This window comes from Pinus tabuliformis, chromosome 4_1, assembly GCF_031772625.1.
Source record: "Pinus tabuliformis cultivar Carrire ecotype Pingquan chromosome 4_1, CPIR1, whole genome shotgun sequence".
Classification (NCBI taxonomy): Eukaryota; Viridiplantae; Streptophyta; class Pinopsida; order Pinales; family Pinaceae; genus Pinus; species Pinus tabuliformis.
In genome coordinates this window covers 822,582,306-822,601,886 of record NC_142303.1, presented here as the reverse complement: position 1 = coordinate 822,601,886, position 19,581 = coordinate 822,582,306, and the positions used below count along the sequence as shown (strand labels likewise).

At 38.3% G+C, this 19,581-nt stretch overlaps 1 pseudogene; it reads left to right on the top strand.

The window, feature by feature from the left end:
• The first annotated feature begins 18,132 nt into the window (after positions 1-18,132).
• LOC149178764 (organic cation/carnitine transporter 4 pseudogene) lies at positions 18,133-19,009 on the top strand (annotated as a pseudogene).
• The last annotated feature ends 572 nt before the right edge of the window (positions 19,010-19,581 follow it).

Here is a 19,581-nt window from a genome sequence, read left to right as displayed (position 1 = left end):
CCTCTCGCCCACCTGTCATCACTATAGGCCATTAGATTATATGTTAGACGATTGAAAAATGTTCAGTCATTCGATCAAATTGGATGAAGGTAGTTAAGCATTAGTTGTAAAGTGTAATGCTTACGTTCAATCAGATCAATCGAAGGTCGTTAGGAATTAGTTGTAGAGTGTGCTTCTTATTTTCTTTAGGTTTTCCACAACGTTTCGGAGAGTTGTGGCCACTTTTGTTTCCAAGGCACAGGTAAAAATTGGGCCATATCATATTGTAAGGATCAAGGATGCCCTTGCAGATGTCAAGACTCTGTTTTATGCTGCGAAGAAATAGTAAGAGCGATGATGTGGCCTCTTTTTTTGCAATTTGGACCTCCCCTCGAAAACTAGAGTTTGACTAATAACATTTGATGCCTTGTCACAAGAGCTTGAAATGGTTTTTTTGATAACCCCCAATGAAGGGTGGATTTTGTACTGGAGCACAACGCCTTCTTCAACCTATGCCTGACTTCGAATTCATATGAGTGGGCATTAAATCTGCCCAGGAGAAGCTATAGGTATGGTTGCTTGTGTAAAATGGGGAAAATTCAGATGATTCGTGGCAGAGAACGCAACACAATATCCATGTCCAAGGAGCTCAAGGACTTCATCGTCGAAAAAAATCTCCCGCTCAGCCTCAACCATTTCGCCATGAGAATGAGGGAGCAAAACGTGACGATTGTTACAACTTCTTTCTCAGAGGCTGCCATTATTTGATAATACCTTGTACATTGTTCATTCCATGCTAAAATGGAAAAATGAATGAAGTTCTGTTTTCTGAGTTTTGTTCTTGTATGTAATATTTAATAGCTAGATAATGAGTGGAATGAGTTTGCATTTCTTTCGTAATGTTTAATGGCACTAGAAGATGCTTTGTATGCATAGCTTTAAAGTGTCTTCTTGGATACAGGTTCAAATGCAGTTATGCATGGTCTTGTTTATCAGTCTAAAAGGGGCAGGGTAACATAATTTTACATGTCAAAATCCTATGGTTGTTCTAGCCTTTGTTTAAGTCGATAATCACCAGCTTGTTGCTATCATGGACGCATACAGGAGGGATTATGATGGACCGCAAGATCCTTATAAATGATGAGGTTGTGGAGGCAATCACTGGGCTCCTGGAGGATATCTCTTCTCAATACTTGAAATTTGTATTAAAATTTATTATTCATTTGCTCTTGATCCAAATCCATATAAATATATTTAATAAATTAAAATAATCAAAATACTTTTTCTTTCTGGCAAGCTCAAACAACTTGCATCTTCCAAGGAAATATAGTCTGCCATGGAGGCTCATGACTCAAAATATCTACTTTGAACAAGTACGGTATGCCGACTCCTTCATTTCTCCATTCCATTATACTTTTCTTTGATGGTTTTTTTGATAAGGATGTCTCAGTTTTGTTTAAGACTAAGTTTTGAAGTTACGAATGAGATTGGAATGAACAAGCACACTTTGGACAACAGTGGCTCATATCATCACAAACCTCATAGGAGCAGGAATGTTATCTTTGGCATGGAGTTTTGCCCAATTGGGATGGATTTCAGGGCCTATGACCATGTTAGTTTTCACTCTTGTCACGTTGTATTCCACTTTCTTGATCTCTGATTATTACATGTTCCCCGATCCAATCTCTCTTTGAGCCCAACAGAAACTGCTGTTACAGAAATGTAGTACTAGTGAATTTAGGTGCTATATCTATCCATTTTTAGATTGTTTCAGGTTTTTCTTGCATATATTTTCTACTTTCATGATGTATTTTAACCAATATCAATATAAATCATTTTAACATTAGGTTTATTATCTAGACGTTGGCATCATATTTCCATTATTCAATGATGTGCTGGGACTTTTGGGTGCTCTGAATTTCTGGCCATTGATAGTCTACTTTCCAGTCAAGATCTACATTGCACAGAATCGATAGATGACTTGTCGTCTACAATGGTAGAGAAGGGATCAGTTTGATAGTAGCCATGGCTTCTCCCATTATAGCTATGCTTATGGTAATTGTAAGTTGAGGAACTTGCAAGGATATAGTTTGTGTGTTGATGATAGTAATGGGCAATGAAAGGATGGTATTCGCTGTTATGAGGATGACGCCAAATCTCTGCCTTCTTCCTGGATCTCCTCACACACTTCAGAATATTCTTTGCCTCTGCGTAGCCATTCACTGTAACGTTCTGTATCGCCATGTCAATTTCTATCGTGTATGTCAATAAATTGTTTATACACCACTGTCAACAGTATATGGTAGACTATGTTTGAAAAAAAAAAAAACAGATCAATCTATTAGAGAGACCTGATATTACAGCATACCTTCTAGCTTAGAAAGAGCCCTGTGAATCTTGTTTTCGCAGCTACTACAGCACATGTGTACTTTCATATTCACAATTTGCATTGGTTCCAAATAACCTTCTGGTTAACAAAACGGCACACATCAAGAGGAGAAAAAGAGGAAAAAACTCACGCATGTTGCATGAGGTTTTGCCTCTGCGTAGCCATTCACTGTAATGTTCTGCATCACCATGTCAATTTCTATCGTGTGTACACCTGCAAGAACAGGTCAGCGCAGATTATGTCAATAAATTGTTTATACACCATTGTCACCAGTATATGGTAGACTATGTTTAAAAAAAAAAAAAAGACCCGATATTACAGCATACCTTGTAGCTTAGAAAGAGCCTTGTGAATCTTGTTTTCGCAGCCACTGCAGCACATGTGTACTTTCATCTTCACAATCTGCATTGGTTCCAAATAACCTCTGGTTAACAAAACGACACACATCAAGAGGAGAAAAAGAGGAAAAAACTCACGCATGTTGCATGAGGTTAAAAAAAAAATTATGGTGATCATAAGAGGATGAATTGTGAACTAACAGATAATTTATTTGGCAAACTTGTCATAAAAATTAAGGTGTCATATTCAATTCTCTATTACACAGCTTTGCTTTCATCCTAAAAGATGGATCCAAACACCACAATTATACATGAAGATAACTTTGCATTGCAAAATACAAATCCAACCAAATTACCAAATCCTATAATTACAAAATATAGGAATTGATGGTGACATCTAATATCTAATGAGTTTTAAGGAAGAATAGAAATAAGGACTTTCTACACACAACACCATCTTGTTCATCAAGATTATGATTTAATCATTTAATCAAAAAGATCTTGGCCCTTGGCTGATGACGTGATAATGAGATAAGATTTGGGCTTTTGGCTAATGATATAATAATGTGATAGGAAGATAAACTCCAAATTAGCATAAGGAATGATGTTTACGTTTAATAGGATTTGATGAATACATTTGATATCCGAGATTTGATGAGTTTGTGGTAAGAATAGAGAATTGACTTTCTTTAAGAATGCTTGAACATCTGATATTTAAGATTTTCAAAACCAGGACTCTTGAGAGATTATATTAAATATAGACATTAACATCGTTCTGATAGATCAAATTTAATAACATAAATCTTTTGATTTTCAATTGCATATCTCATGGATATGGATTTGGATAGTTATTAGTTCAAATTTGAATTTAAAAATAAATTTGATAAAATAACGTACTTTTTGTATTCAAATTTTATTAATTAAAAATAAAATTTATTAGTGTATATAGTCAAAATTCATCAATATTTATTATATTTTTTTAATAATTCATCTATATAAAAAATTATATATTTCCTTATTTTATTAATTTACTAATTTTTATCTTTAATGATTTTTTTTATATGTCATGATTCTTCTCTATTTATACCTTATGACGTTTCCTTTGCAACATTGGTGCAACTGCTAGTTTAATTCGTATTTAATATTGATATCAATTTTATGCTATGTATGCATTTATGTGGGTCTATTGGTTATGCACATATATTTCTTCCTAAGAGGGCATAAGTTCAAGTCAGTGAGGTAGAATATGTAAACCTTACTAGATTGTACCTTGTTCCACAAACAAGTAGATCTCATACACCAACGTTGTGACCTTAAAATATATATTATTATTATTATTATTTACTACTTATTGTATTATTATAATTAAATTTATTTACGTATTATATTTGTGATAAAATATTGGATTTAATGTTAGAAATAAAAAATTGTAAATATAAAATGTTATTAAGTTGGAAAAACTTACAATTGAATGAGAAAAATACTATTTAATTAACATGATGTGTAATTAGTATATCTACCCTAATCATAAACACTTCATTCCAAAATACCAAACAAAATTAAGAAATGAAGTTTGAAAGGTAAATGAAGTAAGAAGGAATAAAAATGGACAATAAATAGGAATATATTTAAGGCTATTATCAAAAAAAAAGAAAAAAAAAACGAATATAATCTAAATCCTCATATGGAATTATCGTGAGTTTCCATGGAACAAAGACCCTATATTAAGTTGGATCCTATGTGAAATTTATAATATATTTATGGTTGACACTTGGAAGCATGAAAAATCTAAAGTCCCTCACACTAAGGGATTTGTATTGTGGTTGGCATGGAGCAAGAAATCATCCCCTAAGGGGAATAGAGACATAGCTTGTTACCAAAAATGAGCATTTCTCTTGACATTTGGCTTCATAAGAAATACCCTTTTAATTAATGCATATGGATGGAAGTTTATGATATTAGTACTAGGGAGATGTATATAGAAATATGTTATTTTGTGCCTATTAATTCTACCTTTTATTAAAAAAATAATTTAAATAATAATTGTCCCTACAAAAACATAGAACAAGATATTTTCACCCTAAGAAATGAAGATAATATCTTCCTACTGGGAGACTTGAATGTTAGAATTGTATTTGATAAAGTTATTCTTCAAAGCAATGATTCCAACCCTAATCCTCTCTAACTAAATGAGTACATTGTTTCCACTAACATGTATAAACGAAACTATGAATACATTACTAAGAATTTATTTGGTACTGAGCTAGCGAAGCTTTGTAGCTCTGAAGATATAAAATACTTTGCAATGGTCTAATGAAATGGCCAAATTCTTACCAAATGACTTGCATCCATGGGTTAGAAAATAGTGTTGTAGATTATGTGATTTCAAATATCCCCATATACAACCAAATAGTAAATTTTGACCTTTTAAACAACCATGAGCCTGACTCCAATCATATAGGCCTTTAACCCTAACCCAAGACTTTTTTAACACAAACACTCCATCAAGGAAAATTCTAGTAACAAAACACAATTTCTATTTGACAAATATAAAGTTGATCCTTTCCTAAAGGAATCAAATTCAAAATTAAATCTCCTATAATATAAAAACAATATTGAGGACTCTCCTCCCAGAAGCATCGATTCACAAACCTTTATCATAATTCTATGATACCCCTGTCTATTTCCATTAAAAAATTCTCTATCAAGACGCTAGGGAAAAATTAAAAAAAAGGGTAGCCAACAATTGGTATGACAATGAGTGCAAAATTTCTAGAAAGCCATCAGGGATGGTTTTAATGAGATTTTAAAATTGTATAAGATAAAAAGATACAAAGCCCTAATTAAAAGGTAAAAAATATGCTACATTAATAGACAACAAAAAAATCTTCTCCACCTATCAAAGATCGATCCTCAGATATTTTGGAGGAAATTTTTGACTCATAAAATTAATAAGCTAATACAATTCCCTTAAATGAATGGAACTACCTCAAAAATCTTTATGAATCCCCTATTGTTATGGAAAACATTTGAACCAGGTGGATATTGGTGGCCACCCAGCAAGTCCACTTGGAACCCCACCATTGTTTCTTTCAGCTTTTCAGTTTCCTTAATTGTAGCACAATTTACTATTTTTAGCAATTTTTCCGGTCCTGAACTTTCGAGCCGTTTTGAGGCCCTAAAAGACATTTTTTGGGAAAACTGGGAGCAACATGGGTCCATGGACCGATGTTGCTTTTCCCAAAGTTGTATTTCTTGGATAGATCTTTCTAACGAGATATTGTGCCCGTCAAATAGAGATCGTCTGCCAAAGTTACGACCCCGGGAAGTTGATGTACCAATTTACCCAAAAGGGGCTCACAGTTTGGCGATTCATCTTCTAGGGTTAGGTTTTTGGATGTTTAGGGTTTTCCATTGTTTCTCAACAATAAATAGGCCTTTGAGCCTCATTATAACAGAGTTCAGAGGCATGTAGCCGCAACATCTCTTCTCAGAGATAATCTACCATCGCCCTCGCTGGTTTATTTCCATTTCTGTTTGTAAGCATATTTCAGTATTTTACAGTAATGAAATGAAGTATTATTTCCGCTGCATCTCTGTATTTATGGTTATCTTTGTAATTTGTTGCGTTCCCATTTAAATTTGGATCAGTGGTATCAGAGCGGTCTGCTTTTTCTCTGTTTTTCTTTGCTTGTCCCCAACGAGGTCGGGATATAAGGAGTTAGGGCTTGAATTGGTCGAACCTTTGCAAGAACAACCTCGCAAATCCCGATGGCCTCCTATGGCAATTGAAAAGAAAGACGAGGGGGCAGGAGATCCTATCAAAATCTTGCTCGAAGAAACCCTCGAGCGGCCAAGGAACGTGATGATGGACAGCTTTGCCTAAATCCTTCAGCGGCTACCCAAAGGCTACTCTGGAAACGCCACACCCTTTAACGTACAAGTTAATTTTGAAATCCCCATCCTCGAGGGTCAAATAGATGCAGATGCCGTAGATAAATGGTTAAATATGTTAGAAGAGTATTTTTCTGTTCATGATTTTTCGAGTCGAGAAAAGATTATCTTCGCTCTTCACAAAGTAGCCCCCACGTCAAAGACTGGTGGGAAACCTACTGCGAGCAGAAGGATGAAAGTACAGGCTCACTATTTTCAGCCGCACCCACTTGGAATTCATTCCAGACTGCCATCAAGGAGTAGTATTACCCTGTCGGAAGCTATGAGGATCAATACATAAAGTGGACAACACTACGACAGGGAAGGGACCAAGACGTGCTAGAGTTTACCAATATTTTCCATACCCTTCGCACAAAGTTGGGTATCAAGGATTCGAAGCAGCATTTGGTACTCAAATACCACGGCTGCCTACACAAGTACATCCAGGAAGAAATATAATTCCTGAACATCTCCTCGCTCGACACGGCATACCGATATGGCATCAAGGTCGAGCAAAAGTTTAAACAAAAGAAGCGAGAATTTGGATCTGCGAATCTGAAGCAAGGGAAAGGTGCCCCCAAACCGCAGAACAAAGGAAAAAGCCAAGGCGGGGCGACCCAAGACAACCCGCCAAAGCTGCAAGCAAAGAATAGCATCATGAAGTTGAAAAAGGACACAGGAAAGTGGTGTGAGTTCCATAAGAGCTCCACTCACAACACAAATGAGTATTGGGCCAAGCAGTCACTGGTGGCCGAGCTAAGGGTTTCAGAATCAGATGCATGTTCCGACTCTGAGTCAGAACCCAACAAGGGGAATGATAAAGGGAAGCATATTATCGATGCGGAGCCCAACGCCACTGTTGCCACCACAAAGATCCAGAAGGAGGAACCCAAAGATCCAAAGGAGGAGGAGTGTCTCTTCCACTCCCAGATGTGGGTAAAGGGCTCCCCGCTATAGTTCATTGTCGACAGCAGGAGCCAAAAGAACCTCATTTCGGCAGAGGTCATGAAGCGGTTGGGCTTACCGACCACAGCACATCCACAACCATACACCATCGGGTGGCTTCACCAAGGACGGGATCTTCACGTAAGCCAGCAATCTCGCTTTCCATACAACATCAAGCCCTTCACGGATGAGGTATTGTGTGACGTTTCTCCCCTTGATGTTTGTGATGTATTATTAGGACAACCATACCTGTGGAAGCGACATGCTGTGTATGAATCAAGGCCCCGTGTTGTTATTGTTACTTTGGAAAATAAGTTGTATAGGATACCAGAGTTAGCACCGCCTATCGCCATCTCTTTGGTTACTGTAAAACAATGCAGTAAGCTCATTTCCAAAACTGGGAAATTTGTTTTCCTGATGATACGCCCTCAAGGAAAGAAGAATACGGTGGCCACGACCTCTAGACAGGGCCCCTCCGCATGACAACTACAGATGGACAAGGTCGTGGAGGAGTACAAGGACATATTCACGTCCCCTGCAGGGGTTCCTCTACACTGTCAAGTCAAGCACTCCATCGATCTGACCCCAGGTGCGGCACTACCCAATGGACCAATCTATCGGCGCTCTGTTCTGGAGAATGGTGAAATCAAGAGGCAGATTCAGGAGCTATTGCAAAAAGGTCACAACCGTCAAAGTTCATCACCTTGTGGGAGCCCAATCGTGTTGGTATAGAAGAAGGATGGGACTTGGAGACTCTGTATTGACTATCGGGTGCTGAACAAGATCATTGTCCGTAATAGGTACCCGATGCCACCGATTGATGACCTCCTGGACCAACTGAAGGAGGATAAATATTTCAGCAAGATCAATTTGAAGTCAGGATATCATCAAGTACCAATCGAACCCTCTGATGTGTGGAACACTGCCTTCAAAGCCAAGGAGGGCCTTTTCGAATGGTTGGTTATGCCTTTCGGATTGATGAATGCTCCCACAACCTCCATGAGGTTAATGGATGACGTCTTGCGGCCATTCACCAACTCATTTGTAGTGGTATACTTGGATGACATCTTGATCTTCAGCCAGAGTTGGGAAGAGCACCTCCACCACATCCGACAGGTTCTCCAAACACTGTCGCAACACAATTTATGTGCCAATTTGGAGAAATGTACTTTCGGCATGACCCAAGTTCAGTATCTAGGATACATTATTGATGACCAGGGGGTGCATGTGGATCCAACCAAGATCCAAGTCATTTGTGATTGGCCATCTCCAACCACTCTGACAAAGCTCCGCAGCTTTCTAGGTCTTGCCAACTTCTACCGTAGGTTCGTGTTGGGATTTTCTCATATCACTTGACCCTTGAGTCAAGTCACCAAGGGAGGATCAAAAGCAAGATTCTTTTGGTCTGAGTCTCAAAAGAAGGCATTCACAGAGTTGAAAGATCGCCTCTGCTCGACACCAGTGCTCGCATTACCAGAATTGCAACAACCATTTGAGGTCGAGACAGATGCCTTTGACTATGTTATTGGGGCAGTACTTACTCAACACGGGTATCACGTGGAATATCACAGTGAGACACTTTCAGACATAATCTGGAAGTATCCCACTTATGACAAAGAGATGTATTCCATTGTACAAGCCTGTCGACAATGGAAGCATTACATTTTGGGGAAGGAAACGGTCATCCACACAAACCACCGACCCCTGCAGTTCATACAGACCCAAGGGAAATTGCATAATGATCGCCATCAAAAGTGGTCCAAATACCTGCAACAGTTCCATTTGAATATCAAGTATAAGAAGGGCAGCACCAATAATGTTGCAGATTATCTTAGTCGACCACCGATCATGGCGTTAACCACCGTGCTCAACTCTTGTGGGCATGAGACTTCTGATTGGCCACTTCTCTACAAAAGCGACCCAGAATTTGGCCACGCATACTAGACACTCTTGGAGGGTCAGCATGTTCCATATTTTCACCTCCAGGATGCCCTGTTATGCCACCTGGGTCACCTTTGTGTTCCTTCAAGCGAGTGTTCCAAGATGATTTGGGAAGCACACTACAGTCGGGCTGCTGGGCATTTCGGGTCGAGAACGGTGGCAGTAGTGCAAAAGTATTTCTATTGGTCGAATCTTCGACATGATGTTGGGAAGTACATCAAATCATGCATTGCCTACTCCATTACCAAACCGACCATCAAGAAGCAAGGCCTCTATACCCTGTTGCCTACCCCTAGTCGACCTTGGGAATCCATCTCCATGGATTACATGTCGGACCTTCCTTCTAATAAGCATGGAAATGACTGTGTTTTTGTGGTCGTCGACAGGTTCTCGAAGATGGCCATTATGGCGGCCTACAAGAATAATATCACAACAGAAGCCACTGCTAAACTCTTCTTTGAACGAGTGTGGGTACACTTTGGGATCCCACAGTCTATCATCTCAGATTAGGACAGCAGGTTCCTCAGTACATTTTGGTCCAGCCTCTGGTCGATGCTGGACACCAAACTCACTAAGTCCACAATCTTCCATCCTCAAACTGATGGTCAGACAGAGGTTGTGAATAGGATGATCGTACACAGTATGCGCATGTACAACTCAAAGCATCCACGCACATGGGATGAGAGCCTCCCCTATGTTCAACACAGCTACAACCAGGCTCTCCATAGCTCGACTGGCCACAACCCTTTTTAGGTGGGCTTGGGATTCCAACCACTCTGTCCCATTGATGTGGCCATGCCATTTGCAGCTACTCACGTAGATTCGGCTCATGTCTAGTCCGAAACAGATAAGGCAAACAACTTCATAGAGCACATCCAACATATTCTCCAGCAAGTCCATGACATTCTGGAGAAATCAAATGCCAAGTACAAGCAACGACATGATCAACATCAGGTGCCACACACGTTTCAAGTGGGTGAAAAAGTCTGGTTGCATTTGCAATAGGAACACCTTACTGGAGCCTATCAGAAACTCAAACCACTTCGATATGGTCCTTACACCATTACCAAGGCTGTGGGAGACAATGCATTTGAGCTCAACATTCCCCCATTCCTTGGCCTGCACCCAGTGTTCAATGTGGACCATGTTCGGCCATACTTTCCACCATTACTAGACACATTCGACATTGCAAAACAACTCACACCCACAGAGTTAAATCTAGATTGCATGGAATAAGCTGTAACTGATCGGATCATGGACACACAGATCAAGCACACTTGCTAGCAAAATATCCAACTGTATCGAATTGTCAAAGTAGGCCAACTCCTTCACCAACACAAGTGGCTCACCAGGGACCAAGTTCAGCAGAAGTTTCCTCATCTCATGGAGGAACTCAACACAATGGGGACCATTTCTTCCTGGGGGGAGGAATGATTCAGGTGGATATTGGTGGCCACCCGCCAAGTCCACTTGGACCCCCACCATTGTTTCTTTCAGTTTTTCAGTTTCTTTAATTATAGCACAGTTTACTATTTTTAGTAGTTTTTGGGGTCCTGAACTTCTGGAGTCGTTTTGAGGCCCTAAACGACATTTTTTGGGAAAACTGGGAGCAACATGGATCAATGGACCAATGTTTCTTTTTCCAAAGTTGTAGCTCTCTCATAGATCTTTCTAACGAAATATTGTGCGTGTCAAACAGAGATTGTATGCCAAAGTTACGACCCCGGGAAGTTGATGTACTAGTTTACCCAAATGGGGCCCACAGTTTGGCGTTTCATCTTCTAGGGTTAGGTTTTTGGATGTTTAGGGTTTTACATTATTTCTCAACAATAAATAGGCCTTCGAGCCTCATTGTAACAGAGTTCAGAGGCATGTAGCCACCACATCTCTTTTGAGAGATAAGCTACCATTGCCCTCACTGGTTTATTTCCATTTCTGTTTGTAAGCATATTTCAGTATTTTACAGTAATGAAATGAAGTATTATTTCCACTGCATCTCTGTATTTATGGTTATCTCTGTAATTTGTTGCATTCCCATTTAAATTCGGATCAACATTCCAAATGTTCATATAGAGGATGAAGTGTTTACTATATAAAACATAAAGTTTGGATTAAATGGCTAAGAAAAGGAAAATTTAAAGACATCGAAGGCAACTAAGATGAAATCTTGAAAATTAGAGAGCCTATTCTCATTCCTCATATATACATGCTCTTCAATTTAGTATTCAAGCATGGCTTCCCTAAACCTAGGATTCAAAGCTTCATTTTTCCAGCTTTAAAAGTGGGGATAAAAGTATTCCCTCTAATTATAGGACCATTATGATTAGTCATATCCTATCCAAGCTCTACATAAGTATTTTGGAAGAAAAATAGAAGCAAAGGGCTTGAAAGTCACTAAAAAGAGATAAAGGAAAATTTGTCTTTAGGGGATATTATTTGAATATTGATCATTGTGTTCTATTGAAAATCATTGTTGCAGAGTATCGTGATAATGAAACCAATCTCCTTTGTTATTTCATTAATTTTAGAAAAAAATTTGACATTGTGCCTAGGACTAACTTTTGGAATATGTTAGGAGAGCTCAAAGTTCCTTATGAGCTGAGAACTACTATAGTAAGGCTATATGCAAGTGGCATTGCCAAGTTTAGGAAATACCAAGGGTGGTTTCAAGAAATTAATTGTAATATATCATTTCAGCAAGTTTTTCCCTTATCCCCAACTCTCTTTGGCATTTACATCGATAAGTTAGAATGTTGCTTGTATGGGCTCAACTCTTACTGGTATAGTCATCATCCTTCTTCTTTAAGTTAATGATATTTTTCTTATGACATGGAATCCCTATGACTTCATTAATCATCTATAAATCCTCAAGGACTTTTTCTCTAGTATCATTATGATTGTGAACATGGACAAAACAAAAATATTGATAATCAAATCCCATAAAATCACTTCTAACACTCTCATATATGATAATAGTAGTTTGGATGAAGTCCCTTCACACAAATATATTGGAATAATATTGTTCATAACCTTAATTAGAAGTTTAGTGTTGAAAAAAATTAATATATGAAAGGTGGAAAACTTAATACAAACTTGAAAACAAGTGTAAATTAGTATACCTTCAATTGTGAAATAAGAAAAAAAATTATATTTGATATTCTTATCACTCATGATATCTTATACAAGTCTCGAGATGTGGTATTCATGGAAAGTATTGGAGAAGGATAAAGCAAATCCAAAATAATTTTATAACTTATCATCTTAATATAAAAAAACAGTACACCCTATTGTATCCTCCTCATAGAAATAAGGCTCTTATCCATTGAGTGCACAAATATGGTTGGATACATAATGTAAAAGAGAAAGATATATAATATGGATGACTAGAGGCTCCCCAAAATTGCTTCTAACTCCAACCATATAGACCAATAGCTCAAGCAAATATAACATCAAGATGTGAATTCTTGGATAAAACATTGGGGAATACAGGATGATGTCATCTTGGCAAACAATATTACAAACCTTATTTTTTTTTTTATTTTTTTTTTCTTTTTCCGAAGGTGGCAAAACCTATCAAACTCAGGTGTCAAACCAACAGTGAGGACAGCCATCTCTGGCTGCTATCCGCGAATGTTGGTTTGACTCATCACCGTTATCAAGGAAAACCACGCCACCTGTAATAACCCGCTGGTGGTCCGTAAGGGAGCAGGCTTTCACTCCTGCCAGATGCCTCTGGGTCTTGGGCCGTTAACCTGTTTCCTTACGTCCGAGGAAGACGAGCTCTTAGCCAAGCAGAAGCAGTTTTACGGCATACTCCAGGCCGAATTAAAAACCTTATTACATCTAAATTTAAAAGGAATTTGTGGTGTGATAAAAAGTTAAAAAATAAAATCAAATAAAAAAATTCTTATCTTCATTTTTTTTTAATTTTTGCTAGATTAGGGTGTAAAATAAAATCAAAAAATATTTCAATTCTTGCTAGCACAAAAAAAATCAACATGATAAAACATGAACCAAACCCCACAAGCTACATAGCAAACCTAGACATTGGACGGTTCCCAAAACGCAATGGGAGGCTAATATTTTTAATCTTTGTGTTAAGAGAATTGAAGAAGAAAGACACTTCCTCTTAGAGTGTCATGAGTGCACCCAAATTAGAAGTCAATTGCAAATTATTTGTACCAAGAACGACTTTGTAACTTCCTAAGTTGTTTTCAATTGGGGTTATCGGATGTGGTTGGGAGGAAGGAACAGAATCCTCTCCACATTCAAATAAAATATAAATTTATAAAAGATAAGATAAAGTGTTATATATATCTATATATATATATATATATATATATATGAAATTATTTGAAATAATGCCAATTTCTAAATCTAGTTAAATATTCACTTATAATCGTATAATTGTTTAATAATATCCAACCTATTTTAATGTGGTTTGTTTAAAAAATAATATTGAATTAGTATATATTAAATAGTAAAAAATAATTTATTTTTTTTGGTTTATGTAAAGTGAATTATATTACATCAAAAACATGTGACTCCATCAAAAGTTTCTATACATCATACCAGCGTCTCACCTAGGCGACCAGGGCACAACGAAAATTGTACCCTCCAAAGGCGGATAAGAAATAAATAGAAACTAACATAAATACATTCAAAAAAACATAAGATAGAATATTGGCCTATATAACCAATGATTTTAATTAAAATCGCTCTGAAAATCTACTAGTCGCATTCATTTTTTTGGCCTAAAATATGATGAGAAATTTAAAAATTTATAATTACGCCGTAAGGCGTTCCCTCTGAGAGGAACTCCCCTCCGTTCCGCGGTGTCTCATTATGGGCCCTTAGATCGATTGTTAGACGATGGAATAAACTCCAACCATTAGATCATCGGCCTTTTTAGAAACCAAGCGTCAGCGAAGAGAGGCCAAGCGTCTGTGGATGGATGAGAGAGGACAGCAATCTGAGGCGCCTCGATCCCCTGTAAGGCGTTCCCTCTGAGAGGAACTCCCCTCCGTGCCGCGGTGTCTCGTTATGGGCCCTTAGATCGATTGTTAGACGATGGAATAAACTCCAACCATTAGATCATCGGCCTTTTTAGAAACCAAGCGTCAGCGAAGAGAGGCCAAGCGTCTGTGGATGGATGAGAGAGGACAGCAATCTGAGGCGCCTCAATCCCCTTCGATCTGAACATCAGGGAGCTCTATGAAGCGGATCATGTCCCTTGACGAAGATGGCAGGGTGTGGTGAGGAGAGCCGTCCATCCATTCGGCGGTGAAGAAGGTGACAGAAAAGCCATGGTACACAGTCAGCCGAATATTCACACCAGTTCACACCAGTTCTTCACTTGATCGCTCTACTTTGTGGTCACTCATTTCATGGCTCCTCGGCATTCTCGTTCTCTGTTGGCGAAAGCTTTCTTATTCTTTATTCTTATTCTTTCCCCCGTTGCAATTTCCACAGGGCTTTGCATTGCAATCAGCCATGCAATTCAAAGAAAAACCAAATATTCTTGTAGCAGATGTCTTCCCTGTACCTCTGGGCCCATGAAAAAGATAAAAGGGTGCAATCTTATCTTTGTTAATTGCACTGGAAAGAGCTTGAGCAATAATGCTCTGCCCAACCAGTTCCTCGAAAGACTTGGGACTGTACTTTTGACTCAAGCTTCTATTCACTAACATGTTTTCGTTAGTCCTCATCTGTAAGGATTCCTCCTTTGTCTCATATTCACTAATCCCTAACTTTCTGGTCCTGTGATGAGTTTTGATGAGAGGATGGAGATCTAGCTCACTGAAACGTCTGTTGTTTACATGGGGAGAATCACCATAATCGTCTAGAGGTGAGTCCAAGGTTAAAACATTCGTGTGGGGGGGGATCTGACCAATGGGGTTTCATCCTTTGAATAGGAGCAATCCGAGGAAGAAAAATCTGTAACATATTCAAATTGAATAGGTTCTTGATAGTGCAGAGTACTAGCAGAATCAGAGAGTGATTTTCTCCTATTGGCAACCAGCACACCACATGAAAACCTCTTCCCTCTAATGCCCTTCAATTTTTTACCTCTACCATTTCGCCTTCCAGACCAGGACCAAGGAAGTCTGCATCCATTTCTTGAAATTGTTTGACAACCCCCAAACTCTTCAACATTTCTTTGTATATCGATGTTGTTTTGCAGATTTTCCTCCCTTAAAGTTTTATGATCATAAGGCCCAATGTAAGGGTCTATAGTATAAGCCCCATTGTCATCTAAAACAAGTTCGAAGCTTTCTTCTTTGCAAGTATTAGCGGGAGAACTAATCAATGAAAAATCATCTTCATCTACAGGCAGTGTAAACTCATGGAAGGAATTCAGAGCTGCAGGATGGTTTTCATCACTAAATCCCTGGTATATTTTGAATGATCTTGAAGATGTAGATTTGCTCTTTCCAGCAACAAGTTTTCTTTTCTGAAAGTACTTGGGATTTTTTCGGTTGCTTTTCCTTCTATGATATTTGAGTGCACCTTCAGCATCGAGATCCTCTACCAGAGTACTTCCACCAACAAATTCTCTTTTTGAACTCTTAATATTTTGTATGATTTTCTGTACTGTATCATGTATGCTGTTTTTATCAGAAGTTGTCAAGTTGGTATCAGACACTTTTCCTTCTTGTAAGGCCATGGAACTCATTTATATTGAAGCAGTTAAAGATAATTTTGCATAGGTTATTCACATTAAGGACTGTAGCCTTTCAATTGTTCATCATAGACCAACATTATCAAAATTCAGTCACAAGTCTGGTGTCGAGATAAATTTGCCACGTCACCTGATTTTTCAAATACAAAAACAGATATCTTAGAATACCCAAAATAGGAAAGCTTATTTCCATTCCAAAATCTACTGTGCTTTTTGGCTTCTCTAAGCTCAGGTTTCTACTTTATGCCTGCAAGTTTCCTCATTCACTCAGTTTTATCTACGTTAAGATACCCATGAGTTCATGGACTCTCATTATGATGTTTTGATCTATTAATTCGTCGCAGAAATCCATCTTGTTTTATCTTACTTAGTGGTACAATTCCATCTTTACTTCGTAAAATTCCTGGATGTACCAATTTCAATGATTTTGAATAATTAAGACTGACACATCAAGGAGTTCTGGTTCAAAATCTCTCAAGTTAGACTCAGTTTCAGAATTCCAAGTCATATAATACGCACACCTAAACAGTTTAAAAGCATTAAAGTTTTATCGGAAATTTAAGGTTGAAAAGGCTTTCTGATGAGATTCTAGCTTTAGGAAAATCTGTGCGAAGATAGAATTTCAGTGCCATGGATGGAGAAAGTCAAAGTTATCCTCTACCGCCAGCTTAGACGCCATCAAATATTCCAAAAATTGAGGACTTCCTGTGAAAGTTCACGCTTTCCCTTCATCATTAATAGAGCAAGCAGCAAGAGCTTATCATTTCCCATGCACATGTACATATTATTCATAATGATCCCTATCCATGATTAATACATAGCAGTTACGATGACTCTACCACTCAATATAACTTCCAATTGCAGGGAACAACACTAAGAAAAGAAAAGAAAAAATCCTGCAACACAGAAATTGGACGAAAAATTCTATTATCTATAATAAACTCTTTGTGAGTTCATAACACACAGATTATCCTTGAAATGAGAAAAAACCAATAACTTCCCTTTTTGATTCGGAAAGAGTAGGCAGGTTGCTTACTTGAATTTTGAATTTGAATGATGATATTCTCAAAATCAATGCCCAAGCCAGCACCATTGAATTATAATTGCTAATGTGACTAACTATATATATATATATATATATATATATATATATATAGCACGATTTCCATCTCTACGACTTAATATAAGATTTGGAAATGGTGGCCATCAACTACTCCATCACCATTAGCAGGCCTGCATTTAATAATATTCAAATTAAATTTTGTGCAGGCCTAATGGAGTCATGCAGTTTAAATAAACAAGAGAGAACTCTTGTTAAATTAATTAATAGAAAATGCTGGTTGGTGGCAGAATGCAAGGTCATTTTAAGATCAGGAAGGTGAATTTCGTTGTATTGTGGATTTGTGTTGGTTTATTAATCACTTATTCTGATTCATATATGTTGATCTCATTATCTATATGATCCGAATATAAAAAGCAGAGGATTCCTGAGAATAGAGAATATATTCATTAGTTTATAATTTATGTTCTAGCATTATTTGGCTAGCTGACCAAGTCATTTGGACATGGCTTTGCCCTGGTTGCAGGTATTCTTCAAAGTGATCCACTAGTGCAAGTGTTTATCATAGATCTCCACAAAAACAGTGAAGTGTTTATCATAGATCTTTATCATAGATCTCCACAAAAACAGTGAAGTGTTTATCATAGATCTTCACAAAAACTATTAACAGTTAATCCATATGGATATAATTTCGAAAACAGTTTGGGATACAAAATTCAATTCATTACGCCGTAAGGCGTTTCCCTTTGAAATGAATTGCCCCAGCCGATGCCGTGTCTTATTGTTGACCGTAGATTTGTGGTGTTAGACGATTGAAGGAAGTTTGGTCGTTGATCCTCACACTGTCCTTTTGTCTCCCAACCCAATGGCCTCTGTGTCTTCTGAGTTATTGTTCGGGCGGTGGCAGATTAAGCATTTCTTGCTATCGAGCCTCGCACGGACACTGGAGGCCTTTCCTACGATGGTCATGATTTTCGCCGACTATGAACCCCATTGGCATTGCAATGGAGGGAAAACCCCAGAGGATTTCCTTTCCGTGAAGCCAAGGTTCGAATCCTGCAGCCCGACGGGATCTATATGCTCCATGGACCGGGCCTCATGGGACTGGGACGGAGGCCCCGGGGTTTCGACGGTCTGCGGATGGGATCTCGTCTGCGGCCAGAAATACAAAGTTGGGTTTCTGCAGTCTGCGTTCTTTGTCGGGTGTTTGCTCGGTAATTGATATTTTCAGCCCCTGTGCGCTTTTATATCTGACGGCTGATCGCCATTAAGATTTTCTTTCAGTTTCTGATTTATTTTTTGATACAGGTGCAGGGATATCTGGGCATCTATCGGATTCTTCGCTGGGGCGTGAGGGTGTCCTGAAGTTGGTCTGCATCTGCAATGCCATTTTTGGTTTCTTGACGGCAATGTCGCCGAATTTCTGGGTTTATTTAATTCTCCGTCTATTGACGGGAATTAGCAATGGTGGCCTGGGGTTGTCGTCGTTCGTCTTGGCGACGGAAGCCGTCGGACCGTCCAAGAGAGCACCGGTTGGCATGTCGACTTTCTACTTCTTTTCTCTCGGCATAGCAGTGCTGCCGGCTCTGTCCTACTTTTCCGGCAACTGGAGATATCTGTACGTCACAGGTTCGATTCCCTCGGCCGTGTATTGCATCTTCGTTCTGCCATTCGTTTGGGAGTCCCCGCGGTGGTACCTGGTGAAGGGCAGGCTGAAAGAAGCCATGGGCATCATGAGATAATAATCATCATCCCTCCATGATTCACATTATAGAAATAATAATTGACATTATCCACATACACAACTCTTGTGATGCATCTTTCTCATATGCTCAGGTCATTTTTTGAAATAAGTGTACTCATCCAATGATGGAGACTCAACACGCATGAGGTACATTAGTCATTTATTCATAAGAATATTTTTCATTTAGTATATTGGGATGTAAAGATTGTGGGTTGAAGTTGGAAATGAATCATGATGCTTGGAAGTTATACTTGTTGCATTATTTCATTTTTGTGGTTATATCCTCCTTCTAGTGAAGTGTAACCATATAGGGACTTGTCCAACCTCATTAAGAATAATAAGCCTAAATAAATTAAAATAGAGTGGCTATATCATTTCATACTCAACACCTTCCATGCATCCCTTTTTTCCATTCTCCTGTCTTTTAACTTACTTAGTGTCATTAGTTTGCAAGTTTCTTACTTGTCTCATTAAACCGATCGAGTATGATGTGTAAGGGTGTCCCTTCATCATCAAAGTTGAAATTTTGCTCATATCCACCAAAATAAAATAAAAAATAAAACTTTACAA